We start from the raw sequence: 22,261 nt of genomic DNA on the forward strand, positions 1-22,261 counted from the left end.
ATATTGAACTTAGGACCTGAGTGCTGTCCTTGAACTTTGGCTAGGAGTGCTTGCGCCACAACTCCACTTCAGGCCTTTTGGTGCTTAATTGGAGGTAGGAGTCTTGGACTTTCCTGCCTGGACTGGCTTCACACCTTGATCTTGAGATCTCAGCCTCCTGAGTAGCTAGGATTACATGAGCCATCAGCACCCACCTTCTACCATTTTCATATTAAAACATTTCAGGAGAGTTCATCTTGTGAGTATCAGACATTGTCATATTGAGTGATTTAGATATAGGTGTGTTTTTCTCTTTAAAAAGGAAAGTGAGGATTTGAGTCATAACACCACCCCATTCATAAATTTACTTTGTAAAAACAGCATTCCAGAAACACCACCTAGAAAGATCTGTGAATCATTATAGAACAATTCAAATATATATATATATATATATATATATATTTTTTTTTTTTTGCCAGTCCTGGGGCTTGGACTCAGGGCCTGAGCACTGTCCCTGGCTTCTTTTTGCCCAAGGCTAGCACTCTGCCACTTGAGCTACAGTGCCACTTCTGGCTATTTTCTATATATGTGGTGCTGGGTAATCGAATCCAGGGCTCCACGTATATGAGGCAAGCACTCTTGCCACTAGGCCATATTCCCAGCCCCTCAAATGAATAATTTTAACGGAGTTTGTAAATCGTATCAAACTTTCCTCTCAGAGCAAAACATCATACAGATTTACCAAGTATGAAATTAAATGCAACAGCCACAGTACCTCCTCTTCTGAGAGTGAATAACGGCATCAGCTGATTCTTTAGCAAGAGTCCTAAATCAGGCTAACCTGATGAAAAGAACCTTACTGCAAAGGCTGATGTGGAATATTCTTGTTTCAGTGCATGGTTCTTGCTTTCTCTGACTTGGCTCTGCAAGGCCTTCAAGTCTTCATCTCCAACACACTGGGAAGGTTTTTATAGCCAACAATTGCTGGTCTATTTTTTTTTTTAATCTAGAAAATATACCTTAGTTCTCTCTTTGGATGAAAATTGTTATTTCAAATATTTCCCTTTCTTATATTCAAAGCATTAACACTATTACTTCTCTTGAGAGAGCGGAGAATTTTTACACTATTAAGATTTACATTTATTTATTTGCTAACCTTGAAAATAAATGTTTCGGGGTCCTTGGTGACCCACATTCTGGCATCACTAATGAGTTTTGTTTGTAATGAACTTAGGCAAAATTGTGGAAGATGCTACAGTGGGGCAGTGTCCTCCGAGAGGCAAACATGTAACCATAGCAACATGTGTAGGTCAAGACACAATACCTAACAAGACAAGGTAGTCCAGAATCAGCCTGCTTCTCCTCTATTTTTCCCTACAATAAATGAAAGTTGAAAGATTATAAAACCAATCCACCAGCTATTTCCTCAAACATTAAAAAGACAATAAAACAAAAATATTGGAAACACAAAACAAGTGATAATTGTTTTTAATATTTTAAAGTTATAGCTGATGGGATATTAAGAACTGAAAATATTATTTCCATTATTCATGGCTGCAATTGGCATTTTCACTTAATTATGTACTGTTATTATAATGTTTTAAAAACCATACAAGACCCTCATTGATGTATAATGTGTTTCAAAGCATCCATTTATATTTCGTACCATTGTTATAGTTATATATACAATATTTTACATATAATATATATGTGTTGTTATATTTACATATTTAAAATATATATGTATTTATGGTATTATATATTTAAGGTATTATATATTAAAAATATATTTTATATATGTAATATAATATATAAATATCTAGTATAATATATATTTATGGACTATATAAGTATATAATATATTACATACATACACATAAATATATTATTATATTACACAGTATATTAGAAAATATTATAACATATAACTATATTAATATATTTATATTACATGGTATAGTTGTATAATGTATAATGTAATTATATTTTATACAATAAAATGTTATATTTTGTACAATATAATTATATATAAACATATTAAATATAATATATAATATAATTGTATTTTATATATACTATAATATATACTTATATGCTATATAAATATATAAAACAATATATTGTATGTTATATATAAGATATAATAATATATAACGTAATAATATAATGATATATAATATATTATATAATGTGTTATATATATATATATTTTTTTTTGGCCAGTCCTGGGGCTTGGACTCAGGGCCTGAGCACTGTCCCTGGCTTCTTTTTGCTCAAGGCGAGCACTCTGCCACTTGAGCCACAGTGCCACTTCTGGCCATTTTCTGTATATGTGGTGCTGGCTAATTGAACCCAGGGCCTCATGTATACGAGGCAAGCACTCTTGCCACTAGGCCATATCCCCAGCCACGTGTTATGTATTTTTATATTCATGAATTTATGTATTGTATAGTTATATAATATATTATATATAATGTTTTATATACTTATATAATATATGATAAAACATACTGTCTATTATATATGATCTATAATATGTATTATATAATTATATAATATGGGATATGTAATATGAAAGAATATATGATACATATAATACATGTAAATATTTACAATATATAATATATAAATATATAAACTCAAAGCAAGTTATAATTGTTTTATATATTATATTAAAATATTTTGTATATTTAAAAATATTTATATACGTAATCCTTAAAATAGCTTTACTGTAATGAACTGTATGCTGGTAGGCTCATATATATATTTAGTCTTATTTTTCATAATGAACAATTGCTAGAGAAAACACACTTATATAAGTTTATGGAGAGAAATATAAAGAAAATACAGTCATGCATTAAGGTTTTTGTATTGTTACTATAGTGTCCTTGAAAAGATTGTACTAAATTATACAATCAGATTTTATGCATTACCTACCTTTTTATGTTTATTTAAATTTTTAAAAATTTGCTATACTAGAATATGAACTCGGGGCCTCAGGCTTGCCAGGTGAATGGTCTAACCACTTGAGACACATCCCAGTCCAGTATAGCTTCCTGCCCCCCCCCCCCCCCCCACTGGTCCTGGGGTTAGCCTCTTGTGTTCAAAGCTCGCACTCTACCTCTTGAGCCACTGCTCTATTTTCAGCTTTTTGTGATTAATTGGAGATAAGGACCTCATGGAATTTCTTGTCTAGGCTGGCTTTGAGCCATATTCTCAGATTTCAGCCTTCTGAGTAGCTAGGATCACAGGCAGGAGCCACTGGCACCAGGCTGGCTTTCTTTCTTTCTTTTATAAGTTAAATTAAATTAAAAATTTTAACTTTTCTTTTTTTAAGCTTGTGAAGCTTAATTTTTAAAATTAATTTATTGTTACTATAACAGTGATGTACAGAGGGATTCCAATTACATGAGCCAGGTAATGAATATATTTCCTGTACTATGGTGTCTTCTGTTCCCTCACTCTCCCCCAGCCTCTCCCTCCCATCTCCACCCATGAGCTGTATAGCTCTGTCCCATGAGCTCCACTGCAGTACTTTTCACCATTTTGCCCTCAAGCTCTGTAACCGCCCCCACCTTCCTGAAGATATATACTTGAATATACCATACATAAAGAAAAGAATAATCATCAAAAAATTAAAACTAAAAAAAGAGAATTCTCTTGTTTCCAAATCTTGGAGTTTGTTTATATATATATATCTGATATATATTTGATAATATCTGATATATTTGATATATATCACATATATCTGATAATATCTGATATATTATATATCATATATTTGATAATATCTGATTTATATTTGATATATGTCACACATATCATGTATATCTTCTATATACTTGATATATATCATATATATTGTATGTATAGCATATCACTTTATATAAATATGAAGAAGCACTTAGGCATTGAGCCTTTTTGTTTCTCCTCTAAGAATGTCTTCTTTTGGTCTCAATGTGTGTATTTAGGATCCTGTATAATTTATTATATCCCAGTGTCTTTTAGATCTAATTTCCGCATATCAGAGAGAGAGTATGCACCATTTGTCTCTCTGAGCCTGGCTTACCTCACTTAACATAATTTGTTCCATCCATTTCCCTGAAAGTGACATTATTTTATTCTTTCTAATGGCTGTGTAAAATTCCATTGTGTATAGGTACTACCTTTTTGAATCCAGTCAGTCTCCCAAGTGCTATTATTCCTGCCATGGGCTACTTTGATCAGCTAAAACGTACCTTTTCCACTTTAGAGAAGCTGCTCAAGACTTCTTTTTTTCCCCCCGGGCCAGTCCTAGGCCTTGGACTCAGGGCCTGAGCACTGTCCCTGGCTTCTTCCCGCTCAAGGCTAGCACTCTGCCACCTGAGCCACAGCGCCCCTTCTGGCCATTTTCCATATATGTGGTGCTGGGGAATCGAACCGAGAGCTTCATGTGTAGAAGACCAGCACTCTTGCCACTAGGCCATATTCCCAGCCCCTCAAGACTTCTTTTTCCATATCTAAATAGTCTGCACTTACTCTGCCTAAACATTGGGTCAAGTACTAAATAGAAAGTGAGTTACTTGGATCAAAGTGCTTTCAGAAGAGTTGACTCAATAACCAAGGCAGTCACCAAGTAACTTGGGAGGTGGGTATTGAATTCCGTTTGGATATTCTGTGAAGAAAAATATTTCATAGGTAGGGTAGGCTGGAGTGGGTTGACATGAAATTTTATCACGCTATTTAGTAAGATTGCAATTTAAAACATGAGTTGTTTATTTCTGGAATTTTCCATTTACTAGTTTGGACAATGGTTGATTGTGAACATCTCAAATGACAGAAAAACAGTATCTCAGACAAGGATGTGAGCACTGCATTTCATTTTATATGATATCACAAGTGAACAAATTAACCTCTGACTTCATAAGTCAGCATAGCAGGTATCATTGAAGGGCATGAAAAAGATTTCCCAAGTACTGGCTGAAAATATGTTATGTTTGAATCTGAAATAAATAAATAACTAAATAGTAGATAAACGATCTGGTTACATGAATTTGAAATAAATAATAAATAAATAATCTGGTTACACGGCAACTATACTTGAATACATTCATACAGCTATACATACTGAATTATGTTTCTTATTGCATTAGATTGTAATATGTGAGAAACATTACTATTTAGAAAGACTTATGCACTGGGCACTGGTGGTTCACACCTGTAATCCTAGCCACTCAGGAAGCTGAGATCTGAGGACTGAGGTTTAAAACCTGCCAGAGCAGGAAAGTCCATGAGAGTCTTATCTCCAATTAACTACCAGAAAACTGCAAGTGGTCCTGTGACTTGAAGTGGTAGAGTGCTAGCCTTGAGCTTATTATATCACAAGTTCAAATGAGACCCCAAGACTCTCAGTTAATAGGAGCTAGGAACTTTGTTTGGCCAGTATGCTTCTCACTATCGAGATAGTGAAAAACGGCCCCATGCTTAGGGTAGGGTAGGTTTTTCTGAGTGGGCATTACATAGGCAGGCCATGCAAGATTGATGTATTACAATTTCATTGGTGCTGACTCATGACCTCTGAATTCATTTGTTCTTTTACATAAACATCAGGCTTTGTGGCTCACAATAGGCTGCCCACAGTGGCAACATACTGTGTGGTGGGCAGTGACATAACTGGTACGTGTTGTTGGGGTAAGCAAGCAGATTTACAGAAGCAGAAGTTAGCCTTGAGTTACAGACACAAAACATAGGCCAGGTCAGCATGACCATTACTCACTTTATAAAAACCAAAAAAGAGCCTAAAAGCAAACTATAGCCTTGAATAGGGGCAGTATTTTCTTAGAGATGAGCCTTATTAGCTTTTTCTTTACATCATAACAACAACTTTGTTAGTAGGGCTTTCTGGCTAATACAGCAACTCAGTCCAGCTGGTGATAAACTTCAAGGTTGTTAGTGACCCTTTGCAAAGCTGTCAGCTTCGTGAACTTGAGTGAGGGAGAGATGCTGCTTTGCTTCTAGCAAGGACGTGAGATCTTTCCTTTAATATTCAGTCTTATTTCTGATGTCCTGTTTCTAATTTTTCATTAGTAAATTTTATAATAAACTAAAGCAAGCTGGGTACAGAAGCTAAAATGGCAGTTAGCACTTCCTTTAGAATGGGGTATTCTACTTGTGACTGGGTTCCACAAGCTGAACTGCTCAGGGAAAGCACCTAGGACCAGAATTCAGCCCCATGACCAACCAGTAAAAAAAAAAAAAGAAAGAAAAGACATATGTGAAAATGCTGCAAATTAAATAATTACATGTATCTGTTTCAAACAGTAAAGTAGGAGTTGGGAGAATGAACTGGTAAATGAAGCAAGATTAACAATACATATTTGTTGACACTGTGATGAATACAGCAGTGACACATACTATGACACTTTATTTCTTAAAGCTTAGAAATTAAAAGAGTTAAATTGCATAGGACATGGCTCAGCATAGAGATGGGTTTCAATAGTATTTGTTTTTAATAGGATTTTTTAAAAATAAATCATTCTTGGGTATTTCAAAGAATTTAGGAGAATGGCTGCTATTATCTCTGGGGAAGATAAAGGAAGACATCTCAGAACAAGGTCTGCAGTGACTTCTCAGTCTTGCCCCTCCCGCCTCCGTCCCCTTTCCAGGTTAGTCTTGTGAGCCTGAAGCAGCAGCTGATTCTTCTTGCTACAGGGCAGACTTCCTCCAGGGTTTCTATCCCAGGGGAGGGGAGGGTGCTTATTGCAATCTGAACTTCTTCAAATGGAGTCTTCAAGAAAAGAGTCAACATTGAGTCTACTGATTCAATTGGGAATCACCAACTGTCAGGGCAAGAGTTCATGATGATGATGATGATGATGATGATGATGATAACAACAACAATAATAATCATCAAAATCATCATCATCATCATCTGTATGTTGGGGCATGGACTTGGACTGATTAAGGAAATGGAGGAAGGCTGTGCAAAAAGTGAAAGATGAAGCAGAAAAAATCTAGGTCACCACAGTCAGAGTTGGAGAATGAAGTGCAGTGAGTGCTATAGAATAAGTGGTATTGCCACTTGCTAGAAAGTCTTCCAGCATTAGAGAGAGCTGCCCCAGGTCCCTCCACTCATCTGCCCCCATGGTTGTCCCTGGGTGTTTCTCTAAGAAGCAACATGGCTTACAAGTTCATATCCCCACCATCTCCACTAGTTTACAGGTGTCTATTTAAAATAATAAAGTGGGAAGGGACTGGTTTGTAGATGAAATGAGAGTGAGCAAAAAGCTTAAACCTTTTTCTCAGAAAAATTAGCTATGCAAATGCTTAGAACATTTATATTTTTATCCAAAAATTCTTCTAGTGTTTAACCCATAGATTGATTCTGTTTTCAGGGTATCAACTTGACATTAAAAAGAAGTAATGCCAAAAATTAAAAATAAAATGTAAGGAGTTGGAGGTACTAACTCTTGTGATTTATTACTTGCCCTGCACATGTATCTAATGATAATTGCAACCCACAAAATTGTACATTCAAGATAATGATGAAAAGACAGTGTATTTTAGAGTTCATTATTTCTAAGCATATTAGGGATATCCTTTACTATTTAAATGTTATGTCTAATGATTTCAATACCTGTAAGGTATTTATAAGGTTTTTGGAAGAATTTCTTTAAAATCTATGTCTCTCTGTCTCTGTCTCTGTCTCTTCTTTAAAATCTCTGTCTCTCTGTCTCTGTCTCTGTCTCTCTCTCTCTCTCCCCTCTCTCTTTCTCTGTCCTGGGGCTCAGAACTTAAACTTCAGGGCCTGGGCTCTCTCTGAGCTTTTTTTTTTTGCCAGTCCTGGGCCTTGGACTCAGGGCCTGAACACTGTCCCTGGCTTCTTTGTGCTCAAGGCTAGCACTCTGCCACTTGAGCCACAGCGCCACTTCTGGCCATTTTCTATATATGTGGTGCTGGGGAATCGAACCCTGGGCTTCATGTATATGAGGCAAGCATTCTTGCCACTAGGCCATATTCCCAGCCCCTCTCTGAGATTTTTTTTTTTTTGCCAATCCTGGGCCTTGGACTCAGGGCCTGAGCACTGTCCCTGGCTTCTCTTTGCTCAAGGCTAGCACTCTGCCACTTGAGCCACAGCGCCGCTTCTGGCCGTTTTCTGTATATGTGGTGCTGGGGAATCGAACCTAGGGCCTCGTGTATCCGAGGCAGGCACTCTTGCCACTAGGCTATATCCCCAGCCCGCTCTCTGAGATTTTTTTTTTTTTTTTTTTTTTGGCCAGTCCCGGGCCTTGGACTCAGGGCCTGAACACTGTCCCTGGCTTCTTCCCGCTCAAGGCTAGCACTCTGCCACTTGAGCCACAGCGCCGCTTCTGGCCGTTTTCTGTATATGTGGTTCTGGGGAATCGAACCTAGGGCCTCGTGTATCCGAGGCAGGCACTCTTGCCACTAGGCCATATCCCCAGCCCCGCTCTCTGAGATTTTTAATGTTCAAAGTTAGCTCTCTACCACTTGAACAACAGGTATACTTTCAGCTTTTTGATATTTAATTGGAGACAAGAAGTCTCTATGGATTTTGTGCACAGGCTGGCTTTGAACTGTGATCTTCAGATCTCAGCTTCTTGAGTAGCTAAGATTATGTATGTGAACCATGGACTCTATGGTCTCCCTTATAGGGAATAATTAGCACAGGTTTAGGCTAGTCACAACAGAAGATCACAAGAGCCCAATAGCTATACCCTTATGAACACATAAGATGATGCTAAGTGAAATGAATTCCATGTTATGGAAACGACTGTTATATCACTGTTGTAATTGCTTTCAACATATGATGTGAAACCGTAGTTTCTATTATTGATGATCCTCTTGTATGCCCTTCCTATGGTCGTACCTTCACTATCACTGTATCTTATCTGAGTACATTGGAAATCGTGTATACTGGTATTAGAACTAGGAAAGTGAAAAGGAATACCAAAATCGAGAGACACAGGATAAAAAGACAAACAACTACAAAAGCAATACTTGCAAAACTATTCGGTGTAAATCAACTGAACAACTCATAGGGGGAGAGGGAAAGGAGAAGGGGGGAGGGGGGAATGAGGGAGGAGGTAACAAACAGTAAAAGAAATGTATCCAATGCCTAACGTATGAAACTGTAACCCCTCTGTACATTAGTTTGACAATAAAAATTAAAAAAAAAGAGATAACTTATTACTGCAAAGTGTTTCTCTGGTGTGGCTTTCTTAAGCCTAATACAGATTTTTAGGTCAACTAAACAGAATTTTAACTTAGTCCACTATTAACTAGCACCACATAAATATCTGAAGCCTTCTAATAGAACATGAGTCACTGAAAGAGTTTAAAATTTTATAGCAGCCACCTTACAAAGCTAACTGATGTTTTAACATAATAAATATCAAAATAATATTTCAAATTATAGTCAATATAGAAGCACTAAGAGATATACATCAACTATCAGTATACATTGAAGATTTCAATTACTTGAAAAATGTCACTGGAGGCTTGTTGAAGCAGCTTATTTCCCCAAGGTGGAAAGGAAGGGATTAGCATAGGAACAAAGTCATCAGGGAGCTGCCTCCTGCCCTCAGCAGCAGCCAACATTCCTTTGTAGAAAGTTTAGAACAGCTGGAGATAAGCTGCCATAAATTTACTTTGAGTTGTAGTCATTTGTGTGCCCAATTTATACAATTCATCACTTCACTTTTTATAATCTCACAGTAATTTCAATTTCTTTTTTTAATTTTTTCTCTTCATTTATTGATAAAATTAAAAAATATTTGGCAATTGTAGCACTATAAATAAATGAATGACTACTCATTCTGAACGATAAACAATGATACCCATCCAGATTCACAAAAGCCAATTTTAAACGGTATTTTTTTCAATGACTTAAAACACAGAAAGTTTAGTTAATTCCGTCTACTAGTTAATTGATCCATTGCTAAAATACAAGGAATAAAGGTTTAAAAGTGTACACAGTATTCTATTTACTCTGAGAAAACAAAATCACCATCAGAGGACAAGAAAAAGTTTATAGGCCACAGAATTCATTGAGAGTTGACAGAGTTGACAGTTATTTATTTAATAGCTGTAATATGCCAAACTAATACAATTTCAATATACAGAGATGAAGTTCCAAGTCTCATTTGAACCCATAAAGAGGAAAAAAACCCAAACTAGTGAAAATGCTAGAGTATTTTAAGAGTGTTAGATACGAAATGTAACGTAGTACAGAAGAGTACACTACTCCCACACAAATGAAGAGAACTTTCTGATGGCTTGACATTTATCTATGTCCTGAAAAACAAACAGGACTCCAAATAGCCAAGAATAGTAGGCAGATCCTCTATAGGATGTAAATAATACCTTATAGAACATTGGTTTTTTTTTTTTTTTTTTTTTTTGGCCAGTCCTAGGCCGTGAACTCAGGGCCTGAGCACTGTCCCTGACTTCTTTTTTGCTCAAGGCTAGCACTCTGCCACTTGAGCAACAGCGCCACTTCTGGCCATTTTCTGTATATGTGGTGCTGAGGAATCGAACCCAGGGCCTCATGTATATGAGGCAAGCACTCTTGCCACTAGGCCATATCCCCAGCCCTACCTTATAGAACATTGTGACAAAAACACTAAGGTATAATGGACCTAAAGTTTTAGACAGATAGATACAAAATAATTACTGATTTTGCAAGATCTTTATATATATATTTATTATTATCAAACTGAATTACAGAGAGGTTACAGTTTCATACATTAGGCATTGGATACATTTCTTGTACTGTTTGTTACCTCGTCCCTCATTCCCCCTCCCTCTCCCCCTTTCCCTTCCCCCCCATGAGTTGTTTAGTTCATTTACACCAAACAGTTTTGCAAGTATTGCTTTTGTAGTTGTTTGTCTTTTTTTACCCTGTGTCTTTCGATTTTGGTATTCGCTTCCAATTTCCTAGTTCTAATACCAGTATACCCGGTTTCCAATACACTCAGATAAGATACAGAGAAAGTGTAGGTACAACCACAGGGTGGTGATACAAGAAGATCATCAATAATAGAGGCTACAGTTACATATGGCATGTTGAAAGTAGTTACAACTGTGATATAACAATCATTTCCATAACATGGAGTTCATTTCACTTAGCATTATCTTATGTGTTCGTAAGGGTATAGCTATTGGGCTCCTGTGATCCTCTGCTGTGACTTGCCTAAACCTGTGCTAATTATTCCCTATAAGGGAGACCATTGAGTCCATGTTTCTTTGGGTCTGGCTCACTTCACTTAGTATAACTTTTTCCAAGTCCTTCCATTTCCTTACAAATGGGGCAATGTCATTCTTTCTGATAGAGGCATAAAATTCCATTGTGTATATGTACCACATTTTCCTGATCCATTCTTCTACTGAGGGGTATCTGGGTTGGTTCCAGATTCTAGCTATGACAAATTGTGCTGCGATAAACATTGTTGTGCTGGTGGCTTTATGTTTGTGGTCTTTTGGATAGATACCCAAAAGTGGGGCTGCTAGGTCATAGGGGAGTTCTATGTTTAGCCTTCTGAGGAATCTCCATACTGCTTGCCAGAGTGGCTGAACCAGTTTACATTCCCACCAACAATGAAGTAGGGTTCCCTTTTGGCCACATCCACTCCAACAGTTGTTATTGTTAGTTTTCTTGATATAGGACATTCTTACTGGGGTGAGATGGAATCTCAATGTTGTTTTGATTTGCATTTATTTTATGGCCAGTGATGTAGAGCACTTTTTCATATGTCTCTTGGCCATTCTCATTTCCTCATCAGAGAAGTCTCTTTGTAGGTCTTTAGCCCACTTCATGAGGGGGCTATTGGTTCCTTGCGGTTTTGTTTTAGAGGAAGGTAATTATTTTAGTTCTACATATATTTTAGATATGAGGCCTTTGTCCGTTGAATGGCCAGTAAAGATCTTCTCCCAATCTGTGGGCTTTCTGTTTATTTTGCGAGCTATGTCCTTTGCCCTGCAGAAGCTCTGCAGTTTGATGTAGTCCCATTTGTCCATCCTTTCTTTGATTTGTAGCTTTTCTGCGTCTTTGTTAAGAAAGTTCCGTCCTGTACCAAGGAGCCCAAGTGTTTCTCCTACTCCTTCGATTAGTGTTTTCATGGTGTCTGTTTTGATTTATAGGTCTTTGATCCACTTGGAATTGATTTTGGTGCAGGGTGATATATAAGGATCTAGTTTTATTTTGTTGTATGTGTTGAACCAGCTTTGCCAGCACCATTTGTTAAAGAGGCTATCTTTCTTCCAGACTATTGTTTTAGCTCCTTTATCAAAGATTAAGTAGGCATAGTTCTGTGGGTTCTTTTCTGGGTCTTCAATTCTGTTCCATTGGTCTTCAGGCCTGTTCCAGTGCAAATACCAAGCTGTTTTTATTACTAAAGCTTTATAATACAGCTTGAAGTTGGGTATTGTAATTCCTCCAGCACCATTCTTTCTGCTTAGGATTGTTTTTGCTATTCTAGGTCTTTTATTGTTCCATATGAATTTCTGGATTGCTTCCTCTATTTCATTAAAAAATGGTGTTGGGATATTAATGGGTATTGCATTGAATTTGTAGATAGCCTTTGGCAATATTGCCATTTAGATTATATTAATCCTCCCAATCCAGGAGCATGGGAGGTTTTTCCATTTCCTTAGTTCTGCCTTAATTTCATTTTTCATGTTTTTAAAGTTCTCATCGTAGAGGTCTTTCACTTCTTTGGTTAAGGTTATTCCTAGGTACTTTATGTTTTTTGAGGCTATTGCAAAAGGAGTTGTTTTTCTGATTTCAGCCTTGGTCTTTGGTTCGTTAGCATAGAGAAAGGCTGTTGATTTTTGAGGGTTTATTTATTTATTTATTTGTTTTGTTTTATGAAAAGATATTTATTATTTACACCACTGAAATAGTCCCGTAAGAACAATATACACCATATTTATTTAAAAGGATTAATTCCTTTCAAATACAGAAACTGTAGAAAGCAATACTGTCAACACAAAACAGTGGTCACATTATATATCTGCAGGCTTAAGCATTGCAAATAACATATATATTTAATCTGTGGCTAGATACGTTCACTGAAATGGTGTTAGCACTTAAGACAGGATAGAGCAGGAAGAGGACAAAACTGTGTTCATGCTTTTTAGGACTGAATTGGTGACCTGTGCCACCTTTGTTGATGACAATGGCCTCAGGCAGTGCGTCTACTCAGCCACCAAAGACAAACGCATGCTTGGGCCTTCACTGTGTTCTTCAGTCTCGTCTTCTATTCCTCTACCACAGAGCTGTATCACGATTTAAGAACACTGACAAGAATAAAGACCAGGCTGAGACAGCTCAGAATTCAGAGATGAACAAGCAAACTCCAGAACAGAGGCTCTGCCTATGACAAAGGAATACAAATTTTTGGTAATTTTAAGGTTAACAAACTAGTTATTTAACTTCCCCCCCCCCCCCTTAGGTTTTAAGGAGGAACGCACTAGTTCCCAGACAGGTTGTCAGATCTTGGCAGCTGATAAACAGTGAGACAAAAAAAAAAAAAAAAAAAAAAAAAAACAACCAGAAGATAGGACTTGTTTCCAAAGTTGCCAAACGATGCTGTTGAATACTCGATTCTCTCCCATTTTCCTTTTCTACTTTTTATTTCCTTTTTTAGGGGGGAGAGGGGCAGGGTGGAAAAACACCTCAATAAATGTTGGAGAAAATACCATTTTTCAAGAGTAACAGTATAGTCATAGAAGGGGAAACATTTTTCTTAGCATATTGCTATGATCTTCAAAAAATATAAAATTAAATTTACAAAAAATTGGAAGACCAAAGATAAGCAGTCTGGCATTTGCTTCCATGTCCAGCACTATCATTATAATTTCTAGCAGAAAAGCAAAAGTTCATGGAACTCAGTATCTTCACTAACTGCCAGCGAAACTTGTAACTACTGTCCTTGCTTCTTTGACAGATACCTTCCCCAATATTTGTGATTTAGCTCCAAAAAGTCATCTAATTTTGCAATTTCCTTGAGGTACTGAGTTAATTTTAAAAGTTCTTTGTCTTTATCTCAATTTAGATGTGCTTTCATAAAAGTTCTTACCTTTAGTCCATTCTGGGGATTCATTAGAAAATTCCTTCCTATGTCATCAAACATAATGGTGTTTTTTTTTTGCTGTAGTACTCAGAAAACTTTCCCCATATAACACCAAGAGGCTTTACTTTCATTTTAGCTTCAATCCACTTCATATTTGTTGCAGACCAAATAACAATGTCATAATCTTCATAAGCAGATGTTAGAAATTCATGAAGATAAGGCCTCATTAATTCTACCCCAGTCTCTGCACAAGACCTATGATCAAATAATGTGTAATCAACATCTAGCACTAAAAGCTTTTTTCCTTCTCTAGGAGGATTCAGTATTTCTACTTTGTACTCTTTGACTCTGTGAGAAATTTTCAGTAGGTTTTCTTCTCTGTGTTCTACTTCAACTACTTCGTCTTCAATATCAAAGTCATTGACCACATTCATCATTGTCAGGAGGTGGACCTAAGACATCTTCCTTTAACCTTGAGCACAAGTAACTTTTGGAGTTCTGGCAGCACTCCAGTGAGGGTCTTGAGGAACTGCTTGAGGTCTAGCACAGTATCATCTTTTGAAAGGGTGGTCACCGCATACTCCTGTCCACCCCATTTTACGATGATAGGGAGAGCCATTCTTCAAGCATAGTAGGCAGCCTCTGTTCAGAACAAAAGCACCTGGAGCGCGGTAGAAGCAGCAGCGGCGGCAGCAGCGAACGCAGACACCCGCCGCAGCGGAACCTGAGGCGACCGGCGAGGGTTTATTTTATATCCTGCAACTTTGCCAAAGTTTTGGATCAGCTCTAGTAGCTTGGGGGTAGAGTTTATGGGGTTCTTTAGGTATAGGATCATGTCATCTGAAAAGAGAGAAAGTTTAACTTTTTTTCTTTTCCTATTTGGATCCCCTTTATATTTTCTTCTTGCCTAATTGCTCTGGCTAGAAATTCTAGTACTATGTTGAAGAGAGGGAGAGAGAGTGGACATCCCTGTCTTGTTCCTGATTTTAAAGGGAATGGCTTTAGTTTTTCACCATTTAGAATTATGCTTGCTGTTGGTTTGTCATAAACTGCCTTGATTATATTCAGGAATGTTCCCTGGAATCCCAATTTTTCCAGGGCTTTTAGCATAAATGGGTGTTGGATTTTATCAAACGCTTTCTCCGCATGGAGTGATATAACCATGTGGTTCTTTACCTTGCTCCGGTTGATGTGGTGAATTACATTAATTGACTTGCGTATATTGAACCAACTTTCCATCCCTGGGATGAATCCAGTTTGATCGTGCTGTATGATTTTTTTGATGACCTGTTGAAGTCTATTGTCCAGAATTTTGTTGAGGATTTTTGAGTCTATGTCCATCTGGGAAATCGGTCTATAGTCCTCTTTCTGTGATGAGTCCCTGCCTGGTTTTGTGATAAGGGCTATACTGGCTTCATAGAAAGTGTCTGGTAGTGAATGTTCTCTTTCAATTTCATTGAAGAGTTTGAGAAATATTGGTGTGAGTTCTGTTTTGAAGGCCTTGTAGAATTCTGCTGTGAATCCGTCTGGACCTGGGCTTTTCTTGGATGGGAGATCACTTATTGCTGTTTCTTTCTTTCTTTCTTTTTTCTTTTTTTTTTTTTTTTTAACTTATTGCCATTTCTATTTCAACACTGGATATGGGTCTGTTTAGAAGGTTTAAATCTTCATGGTTGAGTTTGGGGATATGAATTTTTTTCTAGAAAATCATCAATTTCTTCCAAGTTCTCAAATTTGTTGGCATAAAGGTTTGCAAAATAGTCCCTTATTATGGTCTGAATTTTGGTTGTTTCTGTGGTGATGTTACCTGATTCATCTCTTATCTTGTTTATTTGAGTGTGCTGCCTTCGTTTTTTGGTCAGGTTTGCTAGGGGTCTGTCTATCTTGTTGATTTTTTCAAAGAACCAACTCTTTGTTTTGTTGATTCTTTCGATGGTTTTTTCGTCTCTAATTGATTTAATTCTGATTTGATTTTAATTATTTGCTTCCGTCTATTGACTTGGGGTTTGGCTTGTTGTTCTCTTTCAAGTAAATTAAGGTGCTTTCTTAAATGATTGAGTTGCTGTTTCTCCAGTATGTTGGTATACGCATTCCTCTGAGTACTGCCTTTGCTGTGTCCCAAAGGAGCTGGTACTTTGTGTCCTCACCTTGGTTGAGTTCCATAAACATTTGAATTTCCGTTTTAATTTCTTCAGTGACCCACTGATGGTTCAGCAGTGTGTTTTTTAGTCTCCATAAAGTGGAGGATTTTCTGTGGTGGCTGTTTGAGTTGAGCTCTAATTTTATTCCATTGTGGTCTGAGAGAATGCAGGGAATGGTTTGATACTTCTGAATTTGTACAGATTTTCTTTGTGACCTAAGATGTGATGTGTGGAGAATGTTCCATGTGCCGCTGAGAAGAATGTGTATTCTGTTGTTGCAGGGTGGAATATTCTGTAGATGTCGATTAAGTCTAGTTGGTCTATGCGATTGCTTAGTTCTGTGGTTTCTTTGTTCAGTTTTTGGCGTGTTGATCTATCCAGAGGTGATAGTGGAGTGTTAAAGTCCCCAACTATCAATGTGTTTGGGTCTATGAGTGTTTTTAGAGTCAGTAGTGTTTGTTTGATGAAGTTGGGTGCTCCTGTATTTGGTGTGTAGATATTTAGGATGGTTATATCTTCCTGTAGGAGAGATCCCTTTACTAGTATGTAGTAACCTTCTTTGTCTCTTCTTACCTTCTTTAATTTGAAGTCGATTTTGTCTGATACTAGGATTGCAACTCCGGCCTGCTTATGGGGGCCATTTGCTTGATAGAATTCCAGCCTTTCACTTTTAGAAGATGTTTACTTTTGCTGGATAGATGAGTCTCTTGGAGGCAACAGAAAGATGGGTCTTGTTTTTTGATCCAACTTATGAGCCTATGTCGTTTGATTGGAGAATTAAGTCCGTATATGTTGAGAGTTAGGATTGAGAGATTTGTTCCTTTCATTATCACTATCTTGTTAAAACCTGTGTCTTCCTATTACTTGATCTGATATTCTGGTTTACTATTTAGGGTTCATTTCTCTGTCTGTATTGAGATCTTGATTTTTTTCCCTGTATAGTACATCTTTGAGGATTTTTTGTAAAGCTGGTTTGGTGGAGATATATTGTTTCAGTTTTTCCTTATTGTGGAAGACTTTTATTTGACCTTCAGCTATGAATGAGAGTTTAGCTGGATACACTATTCTCGGTTGGTAGTTATTTTTATTTAGGGTTTGGCACACCTCATTCCAGGCTCTCCTTGCTTTCATGGTTTCTGCTGAGAAGTCTTGGGAAATTCTAATTGATTTTCCTTTATATGTGATTGTTTTCTTCTCCCTAACAGCTTTAAGGATTCTTTCCTTGGACTCTATTGATCCTGTTTTGATCACAATGTTTCGGTGGGATGTCCTATTCTGGTCTGGTTGGTTTAGGGTTCTAAATGCTTCTTGTATCTGTATAGGCCTATCCTTCTGGATATTTGGGAAGTTCTGGGCTAATATTCTGTTAAATAGGTTGCCTATTCCATTAACTTCCTTCTCCAGGTTTTCCTCAACACCTATTATCCTTAAATTGGGCGTTCTGATTGTATCTTGGATCTCCTGGAGTGATCTGTTTTGCCGATTGGATTGGTTTTGTATTGCTTTTTGATCTTTCTCCATAGATTCTAGGGAATCTTCAACTCCTGAGATTTGATCCTCTGCTTCAGTTAGTTGGGACTGTAGGCTAGCTACTTGATTTCGAATCTCTTTTCCTTCAAATTGGTCTTTCCTGTTTATTTCCATGTCCTTGCTATAATTATCTCTTAGGTCCTGCATGGACTTCTTTACTTCATTAACTTCATTAATTTGGTTTTGAGTGCTGTCTCTCAAATCTTTTAGCTGGGTAGTTATCTTTTCATTTGACTCTTGAAGTTCATTTATCTTTCTATTTGTGGAGGCCATGAAATTCTCCATTAATTTTTGCTTTGCCTCCACACGCTCTAGAATAATTGACTGAAGAGATTCAAACTTTTCATTCATCATGTTTATCAGTAAATTTTGTAGAGCATTTTGAGGGTTCTCTTCTATGTTTTTGATTGACTGCTCTGCTTCTTGCTTGTTTTGAGTGGGAGATAATTCTCCATTGTTTGCCATGTTTCTTGTGTTTCTTCTGCCCATTTGGATTGGGAATGCCAATCTACAAGCACCTGTGAGCACTGTTTAAGACCCAAAGCAGACCTTACCAAGCACTGTTGTGTAAATCTTAGAAGTTCACAATTATATATGGATACCTTTTATACCTGTGTATAAAATTATATTTGGTGTTCCTAAAGAATACCGTTTCAATATAACAACCAATCCTGAGCCCTGTATTCAGTAGTTATTTATTTACTGTTACAACCATATGAGCAATTCTTGTTCTTATATTAATTTCTTTTTGGACTGGCTTTCTCTATGAACCCCTTTGATTCACTCAGAATAAGCAGGGATACCCTCTATCCAGTAACCAGGAGTCAATGGAATCTGGAGGTCCTAGAAGTAAGTCAGGAGGGTAAGTTAGAGGTAGTAAAGAGAATAGAGTAAAATGTATGGGGGGCGTGATGATTTTGGTTTAGTTTCAGTGACATGGAAATGTGGAGGAGAGTAGAATCAGTAGAAAGATTAAAATGATAGGCAATGGAGAGTTAGCAGTAAAGAGTGGAGGTGTTATTTATAGGAAAGTAATTTTTAAAGAAAGAGAATGCAAAGAGAGAAATAAAAAAATACCGGAAGACATGCACATAATAGAGAAAAATCATTAAAAAAAGGAAAAAAGAAAAAAATCAGGAAAAAAAACAAACAACAAAAAACAAACAAAAAAGAACTTGATAGAACCAACAGGTAAAAATGGAAAACAAAAACAAACCAATGACGTTTCAGAAATGAAAATATAAAAAAAAAAAAGAAAAAAAGAGCTTAAAAAACGTTTGAGAAACAATAAAAAAATAATAAAAAGGAGTCTTCCTTATTTGGGTGGGCTTTCTACAGCCTCTGGTTTCCTTGCGATGGTATGCAGTCTATTCTGCTGCTTGGCTGGTTTGACTTGCTTTCAGTTCGCAAGGGGTGGATCTGCTCTGACCCTCTTCCCCTGTCAGTGAAATCCTGGGGCTCTGTGGTTTCCACAGCTTGCAGGTAAGACTTGGGCGTCCTCTGTAGGTGGCGGACATGAACAGTCTTGGGAACCGTGGCTCCTCCCGTCTGCTGTAGGGCCGCTGCCTTTAATGCCTGGCTTTGAATAGGCTGTGGACTCAGCAGGACGGGATGCCTGTGGTCTGGTTTACCCAGCTGAGAGTTGCTCACCTGGGGGAGGTTCCTCCTTCCTGGGTGGGGCAGCCTCCTGGGTAGAACAGGGTATGGAATTCAGCTCCGTTTGGGGCTGGGAATTGGGCTTCTAAATGGGACTGTTCTCTGTCTCGGGAACTGTTTGTTCTGCCGTGTGGCTGTTCTGTGCCACCGGTACAGTAGCTGCTCGCCGCTTTTGCTTTTAATTGAGGAATTCTGGCGGTCTGGGCAGGCCACCTCTAGGTGAGCCGAGGCCCAGGACAAGCCCCCTCCCCCCGCCACCGCCTGGGCAGGGGTTGTACTCCTGGGTGGAGCTGGCTCTCACTGGTGGGTCCCTCTTGCTCTTCTCAAAGATGGCCGCTTTGTCCTTGCTTTCCCCAGGCGGGCTTTAGCTCCAGTCTGGTCTGACCCTATGCCAGTGTCAAAGATGGCACTTTGCTCTGGCGGCGGGGGAAGGAGCTGCTCTGTGGGCATGAGTGAGAGTGTCTTTTGTGTGGGTACTCACGCTTTCTCTGCGATTTTGGCCCGTCCGTGCTCAGCCTGGGATCTGCCTGTATGCCACCATCTGGAGGATTTCTCCCTGGTCTCCGTTGAGTGCTTTAGCTGCGGGGAGTGCAGGCGCTGTGCCGGCGCCGGCACTAGCATGGCAGCAGGATGCTGCCTGGAGCCCAAATCTGTGTTTTCAGACCAGCAAAGTCAATTTTTCCTTCCTGGCCAGATTCCCTGTACTTTTATAACTTACTTTTGCTATCTTTCTAGGGGTAAAAGTTTCTGTGGGATGGGAAAACTGTGATGTCAGAGGGAGCTCAGCTAGAGCTCTGCTGCTCCTCCGCTGTCTTCCTGGAAGTCTCTTTGCAAGGTCTAATTTCAATTTCTTGAAAGCCAATGAGCATTGTTAAAAGCATAAGAATAGATATAGAAAGGTAGATAGATGACCATTTCCTTGTAAGTTAACTAGTCTTTTAAGAATACCTCATACTACTTATTTTTATATAAATTCTATCCAAATTAATTCATTAGCTCCATGATGTTTGGGTTATTCAAAATTATTAGATAGAATTTCATATTCTGTTTGGATTTAACATAGAAACACTTAAATTTTTTTTTTTGCCTTAAAATTTTAACAGGAGTTTTTGGTTGCTTGCTGTGTTTATAACTTGAATGTGATAAGTTAACGTACTTTATTAAATTCATTTGTGGCATGTATACAGTTAAGTGTGAGGAAAAGAGGAAGGACTTGAGTTTCTGGGCTTTCTGTTTCATCCTCTGCTTGAAGTGGAGTTTGGTATTAAGAATATTAAGAATATTCTCCAGTGGTTCATGCCTGTAATCCTAGCTACTTAGGAGGTTGAGTTCTGAGGATCATGGTTTGAAGCCATCCTGGGCAGAAAAGTCCCTGTGAGATTCTGATCTCCAATTAACCATTCAAAAAGCAGAAGTAGCACTATGGTTCAAACTTGTAGATAATTACCCTTGAACACAAAGTGCTTAAGGACATAGCCCAAGTCCTGAGTTCAAGCCGCACAACTGACCAAAAAAAAAAAAATAGAATATTCTCCAATAAGCATAATTACTCATATAAAAAGAAATGATGAGTGTATTGGTTTCATTTCACTTTATTGGTGGTTTGTGAAGGATTATTAATACACTAGTTCATTCTGTTGTTTCCTTGTGTGTATGTACTGTGCTAATTTTTCTTAGTCATTTTGAAATTGCTAGGAAAGTATGAGGTCAAAAGCAAAGATACATGCATAGACATCAAGGATTTTTTCACCAAAAGTTATCAAAACTTCTTATTTACATTGGTGAATTTTCTTACTTTTTAAATAACTGTGAAATTCTTTTGATTGTGTTACTGAAGGCCTGTTTCACCTGCTTGTTTCTCAAGCTGTAAATGAAGGGGTTCAGCACAGGAGCAATAGAGGTGGTAAGGATGGACACATCCTTGTTGCTTGCCATGGAATCCTCAGATGAAGGCTTCACATAGATGAAGATGCAGCTGCCATAGGTGATGGACATCACAATCATGTGGGAAGAGCAAGTGGAAAAGGCCTTTTTCCTTTGCTTGACAGAAGGGAATTGTAGAATGGTCTTAAGGATATATACCTAAGATAGAACTACACAAAATAGGGTCATGACAAAGGTTAACACAGCACAAACTATGACTATCTGCTCTAAGAGCCATGTTTCTGAGCATGAGATCTTCAGGAGGGGGTATGCATCACAGCCAAAATGGTCAATAACATTAGAGTCACAGAATTCCAGATTTAGGATGAGGGTAAGTGGTGGTAATACAATCAACAAGCCAGCTGCCCAGCAACAAGGAATGAGTGTCCTACAAACCCTGCTGTTCATGATGGTGACATAATGCAGGGGTTTGCAGATGGCCACATAGCAGTCAGAGGACATGATGGCTAGAAGAAAGAATTCGGTTACAGCAAAAATGCCAGTAAAAAAAAGTTGAATGGCACAATTGTTATATGTGATTGTGTTGTCACCTGTTGATAGGTTGTACAAGTATCTGGGCATACAAGCAGATGTGAATGATATTTCTAAGAAGGAGAAATTTTGTAGAAAATAGTACATGGGAGTTTTCAGTTGTAGATCCATGATTGTGAGAGAGATGATGGTGAGGTTTCCAGTTACACTCATTACGTAGGTGAGACACAGAACGATGAAAAGCACAGCCTTGAGTTGTGGGTCATCAGTTGGGCCCTGGAGGAGGAAAGTTGTGATGGTGTGATTTCTCATCATGTGCTCCAGAATTTTACTGATTTCTACTCAGTCTGTAGTGAAAATTCAGATATTTGGGTGGAATGGTAATTAACAGGACAAGAAAACTTATGAAAAATAATGTCATGTAATTCCGCTAATACATATTTTCAATTAGACTAGTAGCTTAGGTAT

General features: G+C 37.8%; 2 pseudogenes; both read right to left on the reverse strand.

The window, feature by feature from the left end:
• Positions 1–13,575: 13,575 nt before the first annotated feature.
• On the reverse strand, positions 13,576–14,782 carry LOC125363422 (annotated as a pseudogene).
• A 6,387-nt stretch (positions 14,783–21,169) lies between these two features.
• Positions 21,170–22,105, reverse strand: LOC125363414 (annotated as a pseudogene).
• Positions 22,106–22,261: the final 156 nt, after the last annotated feature.

The sequence above is a fragment of the Perognathus longimembris genome, chromosome 1 (assembly GCF_023159225.1).
Source record: "Perognathus longimembris pacificus isolate PPM17 chromosome 1, ASM2315922v1, whole genome shotgun sequence".
NCBI classification, from domain to species: Eukaryota; Metazoa; Chordata; class Mammalia; order Rodentia; family Heteromyidae; genus Perognathus; species Perognathus longimembris.